This window comes from Zootoca vivipara, chromosome Z, assembly GCF_963506605.1.
Source record: "Zootoca vivipara chromosome Z, rZooViv1.1, whole genome shotgun sequence".
In the NCBI taxonomy this organism is placed as follows: domain Eukaryota; kingdom Metazoa; phylum Chordata; class Lepidosauria; order Squamata; family Lacertidae; genus Zootoca; species Zootoca vivipara.
In genome coordinates this window covers 45,418,691-45,435,331 of record NC_083294.1, presented here as the reverse complement: position 1 = coordinate 45,435,331, position 16,641 = coordinate 45,418,691, and the positions used below count along the sequence as shown (strand labels likewise).

General features: G+C 51.7%; 1 protein-coding gene across 3 annotated transcripts in view; it reads right to left on the bottom strand.

The window, feature by feature from the left end:
• The window catches only part of GPC3 (glypican 3), a 225,059-nt gene that overhangs the window by 199,707 nt on the left and 8,711 nt on the right, over positions 1-16,641 (bottom strand). The window lies entirely within an intron of this gene.

Here is a 16,641-nt window from a genome sequence, read left to right as displayed (position 1 = left end):
GTGTCTTCCCCAGTGATCTCCTGAGAAGATCTGGGCCAGTTTGAGACCTGCTTAGCTTTGGAAAGGGAATGACCTCATTTACCCCAGAAGAACAGGCCCTGGAACCATCCATTTTAGCAAAGAAAGGGGAGGATTATATTTGGATCAAGCTGATGGCCATGCTCTGCCTCCATGGTCAGTGGCAGTAATGCTTATTGAGCAGCAGCTGCTGGAAGCTGCAAGAGGGGAGAGTCAGTACTGCTCTTGCTCTTAGGTTCTGCTTGTGGGCCTCTCAATGTGGCACCTTTGTGGCCACTGTGAGAACAGGAGGCTGGGCCGGACAGACCCCCTTTGGCGCTCTTGACCTGCCCTGAACAAGGAACACAAGACCCTTGCCACCTGCACTCCAATAAGTCATCGCTAGTTAACAAATTAAACCTTCCTCTCTTGTTTTATCCATTTTCATAAGGGCATTAGACTCCTTGGCTAATTGCAAAGGAATGCCAGACAAGCACCACTTGTTCTTCTGCTCAATAAAAAGCACATTAAAAATAAAAAAAAATCAAAGGGAACTATTAAACACCCCTGGTGGGAGCGGATGCTCCAGTTGCACAGGGCACTGTTGGTTGGCAAGCCCACTTTCTCCGCTATAGGCAGATATATAGAAGGCAATCAGACACCGTTCTATCACCACAGGAAGCCTCAGCGAGGACAGGAAGTCTTTCTGACAGCATGGTCTCTGTGCATCATGCTAAAAGAGGGTGGAAGACATGCCCTCAAAGCATAGCAAGAAAGAGGCAAACCTATGGTGTTTGACAGCAAGTGGTATTGAGGTACAGTGGTACCTCGGGTTACAGACGCTTCAGGTTACAGACTCCGCTAACCCAGAAATAGTACCTCGGGTTAAGAGCTTTGCTTCAGGATGAGAACAGAAATTGTGTGGTGGCGGCTCGGTGGCAGTGGGAGGCCCCATTAGCTAAAGTGGTACCTCAGGTAAAGAACAATTTCAGGTTAAGAACGGACCTCCAGAACCAATTAAGTTCTTAACCTGAGGTATCACTGTACACTATGCCTGGTCATGGGGCTCCATTTAGTCAAGGGAAATGGGAGGTGTGTGTCTGACAGTCTGCAGCCAGGGGCGTAGAAAGAGGGGGGCGATAGGGGCGCTCCGCCCCGGGCAGCACAATCCCGAGGGTGTCATCGCGGCTGCCCATCCCCGCAGGTGACGCACCATGCCCCCAGAATGTGCACCTGACTCCGCAGGTGGCACACCCCACCCCCAAAATGTGCACCCCAGCCCCAAAACGCACCCCAGCCCTGCCCCGACTGCTCTCCGCCCCCAGTGCTGGAGCATGAAGCTCCGTCACTGTCTGCAGCCCCCTCAGGCTTCATAAATTTGGCTGGCCCCTGCCAGCAGCCAGATACTGCCCCCCCCCAGGAACGCTTCACCCTCCATTCGACTCTTCTAGCATGATTCCCCATTGCACTGAAAAAGGGCAGATTGTTTTAAGGAACTTAAATGCAGGGGAAGCAGACCGGAACAGCTGCAAAGTCAGGAAATTAGATTTCGGAGCAAGAGGGAGGGAGGTGAAGAAGTATGTGAGTGAACTGGACTGTGCCGTTGCAGGGAAACAGAACGTGACAATGACATTGTCCCTTCCTGAGCCAGGACTGTGGGAATCAGTGACTATTTATGTATTTATTTATTTATTTATTTATTTATTCATTTATTGCTTGCTTGCTTGCTTGCTTGCTTGCTTGCTTGCTTGCCTTGGTAACCCACCTACCTTTTCTTCCAAGGAGCTCAAGGTGGCATACCTGTGTCTCTCCCCCTCTTCAATTTAACCCTCCCACAACGACCCTGTGAGGTAGACCAAGCTGAGACAGGCAGAGATTTGCCCTCAAGGTCACCCCAAGGAGCTTCTTGGCTGAGTGGGGAATTGAACCCTGAAGAAAGAAGAAAGGCCTGCTGGGCTGGATCCAGGGACATTTGGCTAAACCAAAAAGGGCTACATCTCACAGCAAAGTGTGGCATCTCCCTCACTCTTTCTGCCCTGTTCTTTTGTGCTGGCATTCTCAATGTCCACAGAGTTGGAAAGGATTTTCGGAATCCCCTTGTCCAGCACCCTCCACAATGCAGGCTTCCACAAGCTGTGGCATCCCCTCCAAGATCCCTGGTGTGCTGCTGAGGGGTGCAGGATTGGGTGGGACTTGGGGCTGGCATAGCAGGACTCCGCTTCCAGCTACCCAGATAGAGGAGAACTGACACCTCCCGTCTTCTAAACAGCTTCTTGCCTGATGCAAGTAAAAATTGCCTCCCAAATGAAGAGTTTGCAAAACTGGTAGGATTCTTTCACTCGCCCATCTCGGTTTTCCAGACCACTTGATGTGCCACAAATGGCAAACAGCCACCCATGAAGGCAAGCCGACCAGTAAGATCCCTCCTCTTCAGGGAGGGGGGACATTGCGGGTGGGACCCGCTCTACGCACTGAGCAGGGGGGGTGTTCGGCCCCCTGCTCCACCTATCCCTGCTGCCGCGCTCAGGGCCCTGGCTGGCCAATAGGGCCAGCTCGTGGGCGGGGTTTCCCTTCTCAAAAGAGCGCGGCAGCCTCCAGATCGCCCCTTTTCGCGCTGCTCTTCATCGGATCTCCCGCCCACCCTCCCTTTAGGTCTTCCCTTAGGGTGTTCGCTTTGACCTTGCTATGGACTTCGGTTGGTCGCCTTTGGTTGCTCAAGGGGCCTGGTAGGAGTTTTTTATCCAATTGGCTAATTGGCACCGGCCTCTTGGTTTTTTCGCCTACCTCGTAGCAATTCGTCACAACTTCTTCGGTATTTGGCGGTAGGCATTGGAATATGGAGTCGCCTGGTGTGTTCGAGGACTGGTTGTGGCCATCATCCAACCCTCCTCTTATAGGGGTATCCCCTTAAGGGATCCGGCGGTCGTGGATCCCGTCCTACACCCTGCTGGTGGCTAGGGCCATGGCACGACCCCCGGTGGCACCAGGGGGAGCTTTCAGTTGTATTTGCATCAACAGGCTCCTTCCTTGGGGTGTTAACCTGATATGACCCCCCCCCGCGCGCCGAGCGGGGCGGAGTCACACTTGCTAACGGGTCCAATGCCTAAGCCAGTGGTTCCCAACAGGTTCCATGGGGGTCCGCGAGCTATGCCAGAGGGGTCCGCAAGATGCTATTAGAATAAAAAATATATTAAATACATTTCGTATGATAACAGATTTTTTGTTTTGGCCGCTTCCTGCATGAGCAGAGTCTAGCGCAAAACTAGAATTAGATAGAGGCAGTAGTTCTGCTGTATGCCGTTAGGTGGCGCTTTACAAACACTACTGTTTTGCAAAGAGGCAGCGCGCGCATTCTACTAACGCTCACCTCCCCAAGATGCTTTGCGCGCGTCGGCTTCATTTGTGCGCTACTGCGCAGGTACCCTGTCTTCTCCATTCCCCTCCCTCCTCCCTGGCGCGCACTGCCTCTTTGCAAAACAGTAGTGTTTGTAAACAAAGCGTTGTTTTTCGCAGAAGCTACAGTTCGCGTAGTTAAAAATGGACCGTTGGTTAAAAAGTGGTTCGTTAAAACCACAAAGTGGTTCGTTAAAACGACACATGAAGAGGAAGATAATGCATTTGATGTTCAAGCAAGTAAGTCAGTGACTCTCGAACCGATCTTGTCAGTGTCCAATACCATGTGTCACTGTGTCTTTATTTCTTGCGGGGGCGGGTCCTCGAACCGCAAATACATCTGGGAGCCAATTGTTTATGCTAAATCACACTAAGCCCACCCTTCCACTTCCAAGCAAGGCTGCTGCATAAATTTGCTCAATTACAAAGAGCGCAGTTAGATGCATCTGGTCACCCCAGGGGAGGTGTTCAGGTGCAACTCTTGTTCTGCTGCATAGCTGCCAATCACTAGCCTCAGGTGGAGAGATAAGCCCCACAGAGCATCAAGTCTGCCTGAGCATGCAACACACTCTTCTCCCAATCATTTTAATTCAACTCTGAGAGCTCTCTGGAGATAAAATCTCTTTGTGTGTGTCAGCTAAAATATATACTCGAGTATAAAAGTGAAAAGGAGTATAAACATGTGAAAAGGATCTAGGAGTCTTGGTAGACCACAAACTTGACATGAGTCAACAGTGTGATGCAGCAGCTAAAAAAGCCAATGCAATTCTGGGCTGCATCAATAGGAGTATAGCATCTAGATATAGGGAAGTAATAGTACCACTGTATTCTGCTGTGGTCAGACCTCACCTGGAGTACTATGTCCAGTTCTGGGCACCACAGTTCAAGAAGGATACTGACAAGCTGGAACGTGTCCAGAAGAGGGCAACCAAAATGGTCAAAGGCCTGGAAACGATGCCTTATGAGGAACGGCTTAGGGAGCTGGGTATGTTTAGCCTGGAGAAGAGAAGGTTAAGGGGTGATATGATAGCCATGACAGGTGAGTGTTCTGTGCCTGGCGTGCATGGGGCGATCCCATTTGCCACCCTCCTTCTGGAGGAGAAGGGGTGGGACGGATCCCCTAACCTTATTTGGGTGGGTGAAGACACGCTCACTGCCAGGCATGTGTGTTGCTTTTCTCTGGGGTCTGCAGGCACCTGTTGGCAACTGCCAACAGCATCTTAGGCTTAGGGAGCTGGGTATGCTTAGCCTGGAGAAGAGAAGGTTAAGGGGTGATATGATAGCCATGTTCAAATATATGAAAGGATGTCATATGGAGGAGGGAGAAAGATTGTTTTCTGCTGCTCCAGAGAAGCGGACATGGAGCAATGGATTCAAACTTCATGAAAGAAGATTCCACCTCAACATGAGGAAGAACTTCCTGACAGTAAGAGCTGTTCGGCAGTGGAATTTGCTACCAAGGAGTGTGGTGGAGTCTCCTTCTTTGGAAGTCTTTAAGCAGAGGCTTGACAGGCATATGTCAAGAATGCTTTGATGGTGTTTCCTGCTTGGCAGGGGGTTGGACTGGATGGCCCTAGTGGTCTCTTCCAACTCTATGATTCTATAATTCTATGATTCTAAGTCCTGTTAAAAAGTGCTCATCCTGGCTAGCTACCGGGTACCAGGCTGGAATTCCTCCACAGGAAGGAGCAGGCCCAGTGACAGACAAAACAGCGTTAAGCTTTAGGTCAGCTAGGCTGGTATAAACAGACAGCCCTTCTGCCTGGCCAATGGAGCAGCACATCCTGCCTGCCACCCTGTTGGGTTCTTGATTCACATTTGCCCAGAATTTCTGGCTCCCATATTCAGCAAGGGACCTTCAGAAGTCTAGATTCAGCCACTGCATAGCCCAACCTGTTCCAGAAAAGTGGGGTACAAAGTTGAACTTCGCATCTCAGTAGAGTTCAAAAAATCATCCGACAAGAGTCTGTGACAAGAGCACCCCTGCGACGAAAGTCCCTCTCACTTTCCGTCTTATAACTCTGACCTCTCAATTATTAAAAGCACTAGCAGGGATTTCTGAGGTAAATAAAACCTCCCACTTATCCCTCTAGCCTTTCTTTAAACCCTCTAGCACTTGTGGGTTTTCAAAAATAAAAGAGAGTCATCTTCCAGCCTAAACGTGACCAGGTACCTATATAGACTTGGGGCTATAAATAAGACTGTTCCTATGTGCGCTCAGATAAGGGTTTCCCTTCGCTAGAACCTCCCTTACTGTAAAGCTAGCCTCCTTCCTGAGGTAACTTTATTATCACTCAGAACCTGTCTCCTCCTTTAGCCCCCCCCTTTCTTGGTGCACTCTCAGCCACAAACTAACCTTTCTCCTCTAAAAGGCAGTTTTGGCAGTTTAAAAGAGTTCCCCACCACCTGGGTTCCTGGGTACCTTAGCTGGAAAATAAAATAGACGATTACTAACTCCTCTTGTCTCTGAGTTTTATTGGCTAACTCAGAAGATAAGCCATTTTTGGCTTACAACAATGTGACACTTTAAAGATGGATATTTATTGGCTTGAATCTTAATGGTTGCTTTCTGGTAACATTGGTACAAACTTAATTTCACAGATAACGTTCTTGGTAATCAAATAACAGAATACCTATCCACTACTTCATCTACTCTAAATTCTACCTTCTCCACAACCACCCAAGCTCCCACACAGAAAACCCCAACCGCCAACTGACATAACTGTTCCCCTTTCCATTTAAACCCCATGCAGGCCACGCCTCCCATGGAATGTTGCTGCCAGTTAACCAGGAGTCTGGGTTAACCCTTCGATAGGTCGGTTGCGAAACAAAAACATAACATAACTGTTTCAAATCCGCCACAACCCCCAGAAAATTGGGGGTGGGGGAGAAAGGCAAAGAGGGGGGAAGCATTGCATTGGGTGGAATTTGGCAGCTTCAAACCATTTCTTGACAAATCTCAAACAAGAACAGTTTCCCCAAAAAAGACCAGATACAGCAGCAGCCTAGCAGGGATGTGTTTGGTGACAGGCAGAGGCGTACCATGGAGATCACACTTTTTATATATATATTTAAAAAGCAAGAGAGAATTATTAGGCCATTGGCTTTTCCTGTGCCATATTTTATTTTATTGGAAAGCTCATATATCCACAATGCAATAAATATATTGGGCGTCTGATACAGAAAAAGAAGAAAGGGGTGGGGAATGACAGCATGCAGGTCAAGCTCTGAGCTATCTGTTTTTAAGAACCTCATTAAAAAGAGATAAATTGTATACCAACGATGCTCAATACGTTATATAAACCAGAACACAAGGAGGATCTGCATGGGCGTAGGCAGGGGGGCAGGAGGGGGGAATTGCCCCCCTAGAAGCAAAAGGCTAAGGGGCGCAGCGTGGCAGCCCCAGGCTCCCGCTCCCAGCGCGAAGCTCCAGAGGCACGCGGGGAGCGTAAGCGGAGGAGCGCTAAGCGGGAGCGGGGAGCGTAAGTGGAGGAGGCAGCCCCAGGCTTGCGTTCCCCGCGTGCCTCTGGAGCTTCGCGCCGGGAACGGGAGCTTGGGGCCGCCTCCTCAGAAGACCTGGGAGGCGCGGAGAAGGCAGCCATAGGCTCGCATTCCCCGCACGCCTCTGGAGCTCCGCTCCCGGCGCGTGGGGCCGCCTCCTTGGAAGAGCTGGGAGGGCGCAGGCCACGTAGCCCCGCCCACATTCCCACTGTGGCCCCTCCCCTCCCGCCCCTTGCCCTCGCCCCTTGCCCCCCCTAATTTTGATCCTGGGTACGCCCCTGAGGATCTGGCTTAGGGCATCTGTTATCCCTTATCCTGTGTGACACCTCCCTGCCTCCAGGCCCAAATGTAGTGTGTCTTAGTCAAGCTGTACCAAGTTGAGGTTGCAATGGCCAGGAAAAGGATGATGCCACGGGTACCATGTATCTCTACCCCAGCACAAGCAAAGGAAGTCTCTTGATCTTAACCAAATCCACCATAGCACCAGGAAGGGCCCCTGTGCGGTCGAGAGGAGAGAGCATTAGGTCTGTGACTCAACAGGCAGAGCACCTCTTTCACAGGCAGGTGGTCTCTGGATCACCCCCCCACACACACACACACACACATACCCATAACTTCTAGCCAGAACTAAACAGGGCCGGTGCGTCCATTAAGGCGAACTAGGCAGTTGCCTAGGGGGCCAAAATGGAGGGGGCGCTGGCCAGCCTCATCCAGGGCTGCCACGCTTACAATTCCTGATGTCGGAGATGAAGACAGCCAGCCCGTACATCCTGTCCCCCTTCAACACAGCCGGCATCTTGGCGACAAAGCAAAGGCTCCCGCGGGCGCTGCTGCTCCTCCTGTTGCTGCTGCGCCGCCGTCACTACTCGCTCTAAGGACCTTTAGCCTCTGAAGCCGCCTCTCTGCCCATGCCGCTGCTGCTCCTGAGTGCAAGTGCGGTGTTTTGGCTCCGTTGCCTCCCAGCCCCTGACGGTTGCCAGACGAGGCCTCGAAGTGCCACCTCGTGTGTGGGGCCGGCTCAGTGCAGCCTCAGGCAGAAAGGGCCAATGGGAGAGGCGGCCCGTGGAAATCAGGGGGGGGGGCTTTCCCCAAAATTAGCTCGCGTAGGATGGAGAGATGCCGCACGTAGGTGTTTGCTATCGGGTTGCTGATAGCATGTCTACTCGAAAGTCAGACCCACAAATTTTTAAAAAAGCAAACGTGTGTTCAAGTATTTCTACTCAGAAGTAAGTCTCACTGAGTCCAATGGGACTTACTCCCAGGAAAGTGAGAGAAGGGTCGGCTTACAGTGCAATCCTATATATGCCTACTCATATATACTCATGATTGAAATATGATTGGCTGGGGGGGGCACCAGAAGGTGATCTCGCCTGGGGCGCAAAAAACCCTAGCACCGGCCATGGAACTAAACATGGAATAATTTAGAACAGGGCAGTCCAACACACCCAAAGGCAGTCCAACTGCAGCCCTCAAGGCCTTTTTCTTTTCTATTTTGAGGCCCATGACAACATTCGACACCCCCCCGCCCAGAAGTCCTCATGCTGCCTTGCCAGGCCAGTGAGGAATCCAACATGGTGGATCACTCTGTACTTCATCTGCCTGCAGCTTTCCTCCGGGTGTTTCTCCGGGTGGGTAGGAGCACTCTACCTTAAGCTCCTTGGATAAAAAGACGGGATATAAATGCAACAAAACAAATAAATGTGGAAACATCACATGTACCAGGCACGTGGTTCTGCCACGTGGAGTTTTGGGGACTCGACACATGCCACAGCTGGGCTAGTGTAGCACAAGAGTCATGATTTGGGAAGCCCTGCACCCAGATGCTGCTTCTCCTAGAAACCTGCCAGATGACCTTCTGTAGGAACACCTCCTCTTAGCTCAGTGATGGCGAACCTATGACACGCATGTCAGATGTGACACGCAGAGCCCTCACTGCTGGCACGTGCCCCATCGGCCCATTCGTGCTGTTGTTGTCCCCCCCATTTGTTCTCCCGCTCCTCCTCATGCTAGTCTCTGCTGTTAAAACCTGGATCCTTTGTTGTTGTTGCTGGTAGCCAGAGATTGGTTTTTTAACCCGTTCTGTGCTGGGGTTTTTATGCTTTGGCAGACTATGTCAGTGCTGCATGTTAGTTCCAGTGAAGGTATTATTCGTAATTTATTTCTGTTCCCCCCCCCAAAAAAAGCGCAGCAGCTTTGGGGCACTCCTCCCTAAAAGCAAAGAAACTTTTGCAACCCCCCCAAAAAACCTCCAAAACTTTGGTCAGGAGCTCCCCCCAAAAAGCGCAACAACTCTGGGCACTTTGTGATAAATAAGGGTTTTTTGGTTTGGTTTGGTTAAATTATTAGTTTTTTGTTTACTAAATGCAGTTATGTATTGCAAAACCACTTCCGCTGACACGGAGGTGGGGTTGTGGGCTTGGCCCGACAGAACTCTCGCGATGGGGCTGAGATTCAGCCCTCTCGCGAGTAGGGGAATCCCCGCCACGTCATAAGCAGGCTGGCCAATCGGGTCAGCCGGGGCGGGGCTTCCATCCATTTAAACTGGGACGGGGTGGGAACGCGTCCTCTTTCGCCCCGGATCCCAGAGGAAGAAGTTCGCCATTAAGAGTGTGGCCACGTGCGCCTCCCGTGCGGCCATTTTGAAAGGGTCCATCAGTCCCAGCCCCGGCGGCCATCTTGGGAAGGCCCACGTGTCCGAGTGGGGCGGCCATTTTGAGTGTCCTCTTCCCGCTCACACTTCCCCTTAGCGGCAGCAGATTTCTCATTGGCCTTACTGTATTATTCATGGTCTTGGGGGCTGGCTGTATTGGCTGCACTTCGCTCATTTAGGGATCCTTGGATATTTTGACCTGCTGTTTTGATTCTGCGAATAACCCGTATTATTGTGCCTTCACTTTTCGTGAATACTGAGCTGATCCTGGGAATCCTGGGAATATTTGGTGTGCTTGCATTCCTCTCTTGCGTGCATTCCTCTCTTAGCATAATAGCCTTTTGTTGGTGGACCTTTGCTAAATATCTGGGCCTTGCTTAAACATTGTCGGGGGTTGTGTGGGCATTAATTAACTCACATAGTAAGCTAATACCTATTTGTCTGCTCTTTTCCACATTATTTTCTTATTGCCCCTTTCCAACTCTGCCTGTTACCTCTGACTGTCACCCGCTTCTCCAAGCTTGGGGGTGATTGCGTCTTTGGCTCGGTCAGTGCTTTATTAGTGGGCTTAGCCTAGCTGTATATTCTTTATCTTAGCATTAACCCGTTGCCTTACCGCCATTAGATTGCAGTCGACTGCTGCTTTTGGAGGGAGCTAGCTTTGGGCGGGCGTTGCTGCACACCGCTACGTATAGCGCTTTAGTTAGGCCCGCTATAGCCCGCAGGACCATGGCTGGCCGCAGCCTGCGCAACAAATCTAAGGGTGCAGCCCCCCCAGCCAACACTGACCTCGCGGCTGCAGGCCCTGCCCCGGCTTTCAACCCCGACGCCTTGGCCCAGGTGGCTTCTAATTTGCAGAATATCTGTAATCAGCTAGGTCCATTGTGCAGCACTTTGGCCCCACTGTGTGTTTCTCTCGCCTCTGCAAACCGGGCGTCACAAAATAGTGTTGCCAGCTCCCAGGCCTGTGTCCTCGAGACTCCTCTGGAAAATAGTCAGGCATCTAGCTCCTCTAATTTCTCCCTTCTTAGTTCTCAAACTAGCAGTGGGGGAGCTCCTGGCCCCTTGCTTACCAGCACGCAGCGGGATGATGGTGCCCGCCCGGGCACATCGGCGTCTTTCACGAATAATTTTGCCCTTCTTAGTTCTCAGGCCAGTAGTGGGGATGCTATCAGCGCGTCTGCCGCTTTGTTCCCTAGTCAGCGGCAGGACGCAGAAGCACGAGGGGGCACATCTGCCTCCTGCATGCCTAACCCTCATCAGGTCCAGGCTGCACCTGCCTCCTTCATGCCTAACCCTCATCAGGTCCAGGCTACAGCGCAGCCTTCTCAGCAGGCTAGTGGAGCCTCCTTCATGGCTAACCCGCATCAGGTCCAGGCCTTAGCGCAGCCTTCTCAACAGGTTAGTGGTGTCTCGCAGGGTTCATCGCCTTCCTTCATCCATAACCCTCAGCAGGTTGCCAACACGGCACAGGCAGCGCAAGCAGGCGTTCAGATCCCCCACCAAGGTCCACGTGACTCCTCTCAGGACGTGGGTCGTGCCCCACCGTCCCCCCTCCTGTCTGCTCAGTCTGTTTCAGATCTCCTCAGGTCTCAGGCGGTGCAGGCGCAGACGCGCCCTGGACCGCTTCAGGCGGCTGCAGGTTTGAGCTCGGCACCAGAGGCCATCGGCACGGGGCCTGGGCCCGCCAGTGTGGCCCCAGCCACCGAAGAGGGACATCAAGGTGGGAAGGCGAAGAAGAAGACCAACAAGCGGAAGCGCAGCAGGAAGGACGACTCCGATGATGAATCAGGTACGTCTTCCGACTCGGACGCCGACATCCCTATGGAGGATTATTGGGGGGTGGCTGAGGACCAGATGGGCCTCCCAGCCTGGGTGCATAGGAGGAGGGCTAGCTCCCATCGGAGGTCCTTTAATGGTACGCTAGAGTGTCGGGGCGGTGCTGTGGTTCCTGAGGTGAAAGTCTCCACCTGTGCGGACACTGACATAGTGCTGGGGTCCCACCTTTCAAACCGTAAGCGGGAAAAGATACTGAACGGGGACTTCATAGATGTCTTCACTCTCCTGCCCCTGTCGCACATGTTAGGGAAAGGGGAGAAGAGGAAGCAGTATGGCAGGCGCAAGTTCAGAACCCCGCGCGCAGAGCGTACTTTTGACAACTGGCACGAGGGCATACATATTTGGGTGGCTGTGATTTCGGCAGCGTATCCCAAGAGGGCCATGCATTTGATGGCTTACATAGCGGATGTCAGGTTGGCCTATTCAATGGCTGGGGAGGCGGCGGCACTAAACTATGATGAAGATTTTCGTAGAAACGCCTCTCAAAATGCAAAGACTCGCTGGGACCAGAGGAATCAGCATTTCTGGAGCAACCACGTGGTCCCCTATGTCGAAAAGAAGCAGGTGGAGCCACAAAAGTCTCTCAGGTTGGAACCCAGGAAGGACCCCCGTCGTAGGGTCTGCTGGGAATTTAACAGGGGCCTCTGTCAGAGGCCCAATTGTAAGTACGCGCATGAGTGCGACAAGTGTCTCGGACGGCACCCTGGGGTATCTTGCTTCAAGGGGAGGCAGCCTTTTCGGGGGGGAAGAGGCGGTGGCTCCAACCAGGGTTCCAGGAACCCTCAAGGAAGTGCGCAAGGATCAGCCCCTGGCCAAAATAGATACTAACACATCGCTAACAATAGCACGCTCCCCCATAAAGCTTTCCCCCCTGCGTTCACTCCTAGACCTCTACCCCAACATCAGTGCGTCCACCTACATCTGGGACGGTTTCTCTCAAGGCTTCAGAATCCCGGTGCTTTCCCCGCCTTTGTCGGGCGACCCGCCCAACCAAAAGTCTCTGCGGGAGAGGCCAGACATAGCGATCAAGAAAATCAATAAGGAAATAGCTGCTAGTCAGGTGGCGGGCCCCTTCGAAGCACCACCCATCCCCGGACTCCACATTTCCCCCCTAGGAATCGTGCCAAAAAAGACACCGGGTGAATTCAGACTCATTCACAACCTCTCTTTCCCTATTGGTAAATCGGTAAACGATGGAATCCCGCAGGAGCTTTGTACCGTGAAATACGCTTCCTTTGACCAAGCCGTTAAGTTGGTTAGACAATTTGGAAAAGGGGCCTTGATGGCCAAATGCGATATAGAGTCGGCCTTTCGCCTTCTGCCAGTTCACCCTCAGGACTTCAAATGGTTGGGCTTCAGGTTTGAGGGGGCGTATTTCATAGACAAAGCCATGCCCATGGGCTGTTCGGTTGCGTGCGCAGCATTTGAGGCTTTCAGCACGTTTCTGGACTGGGCCCTCCGCTTTAGAACAGGATTAGCGGGCGTCACACATTACCTAGACGACTTCCTCTTCGTGGGCAAGGGAAATAACGCAGACTGCGCAGGCCTTATGCGGGCCTTCGCTGCCCTTACTCAGGAACTTGGGGTGCCCCTGGCGGCCGATAAAACCGAAGGGCCCATGGTTAGATTAACTTATTTAGGGATAGAATTGGACACCGTGGCGCAAACATCGCGCTTACCCATGGATAAGTTCACTGCCCTTAAGGAACTAATCTCGGAGCTCATCCTCCTCAAAAAGGTTACCCTTAAACAAATTCAATCACTACTTGGCCATCTTAACTTCGCGTGCAGGGTCATTTCGCCAGGACGCCCTTTCTGCCGTCGCCTAGCGAGGCTGACAGTGGGTCTCAAGCGGCCATACCATAGAGTCTGCTTGCCCAAGGGGGTAAGAGCCAACCTTGAGGCCTGGCTGACCTTTCTGGACCATTTCAACGGGGTATCACTTTGGCAGGACAATCTGAGCCTGAGTTCTGATTTCCGGGTGCAGTCGGACGCAGCGGGCTCCCTGGGTTTTGGTGTTTACTTTAAGGGCAGATGGTGCGCTCAGCCTTGGCCAGCAAGTTGGCATGACTCAGACATCACACGTGACCTAACTTTCTTAGAATTCTTTCCAATAGTGGCCGCGGTGCACTTGTGGGCTGAGGAATTCAGGAACCGCCGGGTCTGCTTTAGGACCGACAACCAGGCGGTGGTTAGCGTCCTTTCATGACAATCATCCCGTTCCAACAGAGTCTCTGCCCTTCTTCGGGCTTTTGTGCTGCGCAGCCTAGAATTGAACATGCATTTCACAGCAAAGTTCGTTCCAGGGGTAAATAACGATATCGCGGATGCATTGTCTCGTTTCCAGATGGACCACTTCCGCTCGTTGGCACCGGAGGCACAGCAGTGGCCAGAGCCATTCCCGGAGTCCCTATGGAGCCTTGGGAGCGAGAAATCTTGAAGGGGGTATTTGCGTCTGTTGCCCCCTCCACGTTGAGCTCATATAGGCGCGCGTGGAACGAATTTTTAAGTTTCAGACGTAAGGGTCCCGTTCCCGCACCGCTTGACCCCCCTTCAGAAAGGGAGGTCATGCAATATGTGGTTCACCTCAGGGAACTGGGTCGCGCAGCGAAAACACTTAATTTGCACACAGCAGCCATCTCATTCTTTTGCAAATCACTCTACTCTAGGGACCCCTGTGATAACTTCCATCTACGCAGGGCCATGGAAGGATGGCGCAGGTTGCAACCGCCGGCTCGCGACTCAAGAAGGCCCATCACGTTTGATCTGCTGTGTCAAATTCACACCCACCTGCGTGCCCTCTGCTGGTCCGACTACGAATCTAGTCTCTTTTCAGCAGCCTTTTCCTTAGCATTTTTTGGGGCCCTAAGGGTGGGAGAAGTAGTGTGCGAAGACCACCCCAATGGTCTCTCCCGGGGGATCAGGATGCAGGATGTGTCCTTGTCCAATTCCTTAGCGGTCGTGCACATCCGACGATCAAAAACTGACCAGCGGGGAATGGGTGCCACCATTCGCCTGCCAGCAACTGGCAGTCACGGCCCATGTCCAGTGCAAGATCTAAGGTGCTTCCTTTCCCTGAGGCCGGCTGGCACTGACCCTCTGTTGGTTCACGAAGACAAGTCCAAACTCACGCGTGCCCAGTTCACCCGGGTTCTACGTAAAGCCATAGCAGCTTGTGGCCTGGAACCCAGCCAATTCTCCGCCCATTCCTTTCGTATTGGGGCAGCTACCTCCGCTATGCACATGGGTTTGTCGTCTGAAAGGATTCAGGAGCTGGGGAGGTGGAAATCGAATGCTTACAAGGGTTACCTGCGCCCCACCCCTTAGCCTTCTCCCCAGACTGATCCCCGCCTGTCATTTTCCTTTTTCAGGTGGGCACCACATCTCGGTGTGGATAGCGGGTCACAGCATCGTCCATTGGGCCCAGAAAAGGGCAGTTGAAACGGGTCTGGGGAACGGTCTCGGCCTCCCAGGAAATGTGAAAGTTTCGTGGATTTCCCGGAGGGGGATGCGATGGAGCGAACTCTTACCAGCAATCCAGGCCAGGGCTGCTTCAGTTGAGCCCCCCCACGCGCTGGTCATACAGCTGGGGGAGAATGATTTGGCGTACAGGAACGCCGTGGACTTGAAATTGAGCATCTTTGAGGACTTTGATAAGTTGCTGGCTTCCTTCCCTCGGATGACGCTGCTGTGGTCCTGCCTGTTGCAGAGACGTGTTTGGCGTGACGGGCACTGCCCTAAAGCTTTGAACAAATCCAGGAGGCTTCTGAATTCGTTTGTGATGCGCAGGGTGCTGGACCTTAACGGTCAGATAATCGATCACCCAGAATTGATACGCACTGAAGCAGCCCTTTATCGCGAGGATGGGGTACATTTATCACCACTGGGAAACGATATTTGGTTGGGGGACCTAGTCAGGGGATTAGAGCATTGGTTGCGGGTGTGAGGGTATTGGCGGCGAGCCTTTGGGGCTCGATTGGCGGTTAGGCATTGGAAATTTGCATAAGAGAAATGGGGGGGCAGATTGCGTCATCCTCTGCCCGCAATTTGGAGATTTAACCCCGTTAAAGGGGTTCCGGGGGCGGTTGCTTTGTCCTGGGCCTACGGAGGTCAGGGCCTGATGGCACCCCCCAACGGTGGCCACAGGAGGTGTCTCAGTAGATTTACATCACTGGGCTCCTTTCTGGTGGTTAATTTCTCCCAGACTGTAACACACGGGTTGCAGTCGGATATAGTCGGTTAGGTTCCAATGCCTAAGCCAATACCGCTCAACATCCGAAACCAATAAAGTTGTGGCCTTTTCGCCCACTTAAATCTAATTCACTGTGTCCTGTGTTTTTATTTCCTGGGGAGGGAGGGACATTGCTACACAATTATATATTTTTGTTATTTAAACTATAAATATTGCAAAATTATGGGTTTTTTCTCGAAGTGACACACCACTGGAGTTATGCTCGGTTTTTTGGCGAATTTTGACACACCAAGCTCAAAAGGTTGCCCATCACTGTCTTAGCTTATCACAAGAACCTAAATACACGTGAAGCACTAAATACACCTTAAGATACAAGCCTTTGTTATCCAAGTGAATAAAAACATGGAACTGCCCTGGCCAACTTGATGTTTTGGATTACCATTACCTTCACAGCCAGCCAGCACAAGTCATCGGTCCATCTACCTCAGTTTTAACTGCATTGACTGGCAGCAGCAAACCAGGGGTTCCGAGAGCAGCTTTTCCAGAGAATGAACCTGGGAGCTTCTACGTGCGGGGCAGATGGTCTATCACTGAACAAAACAGTGAAATATATTAATTTCTACAGTTCTCTGCCTCATGGGGAGGGGGTAGGATTAAATTAACATTTGCTGATAAAATCATAAGATTCTCAAATAACACAAAGAGGGCCATGTAAACATCCAAGACAGATTCTGAACATTTCCAACCATAAAAAGAGCAAATTTCCAATCTGTAGAGGTCTATAGCCCCCATATATTTTAATTATGCATATAAATACATAACACAGTTCCTAAATCCATCAAGGGAAGAGGAACACTTGTGAAAAGAGAGCACTTCAGGAAGTTGTTAAAATTAATCCCTTGGCAAGCCCTAAATGACCACAGTGTACAGCAATTGCCGCAAGCAGGTTGAGGCAGTTTGGAAGGAAGCGGGGGGGGGGGCTCTCCTTGCTTCTCTGCTATCAAGAGAATAACTTACGGGCCTGAAATAATTAAGAGCAGAAAACTCAATTACGCGGCCAACTAAAAGA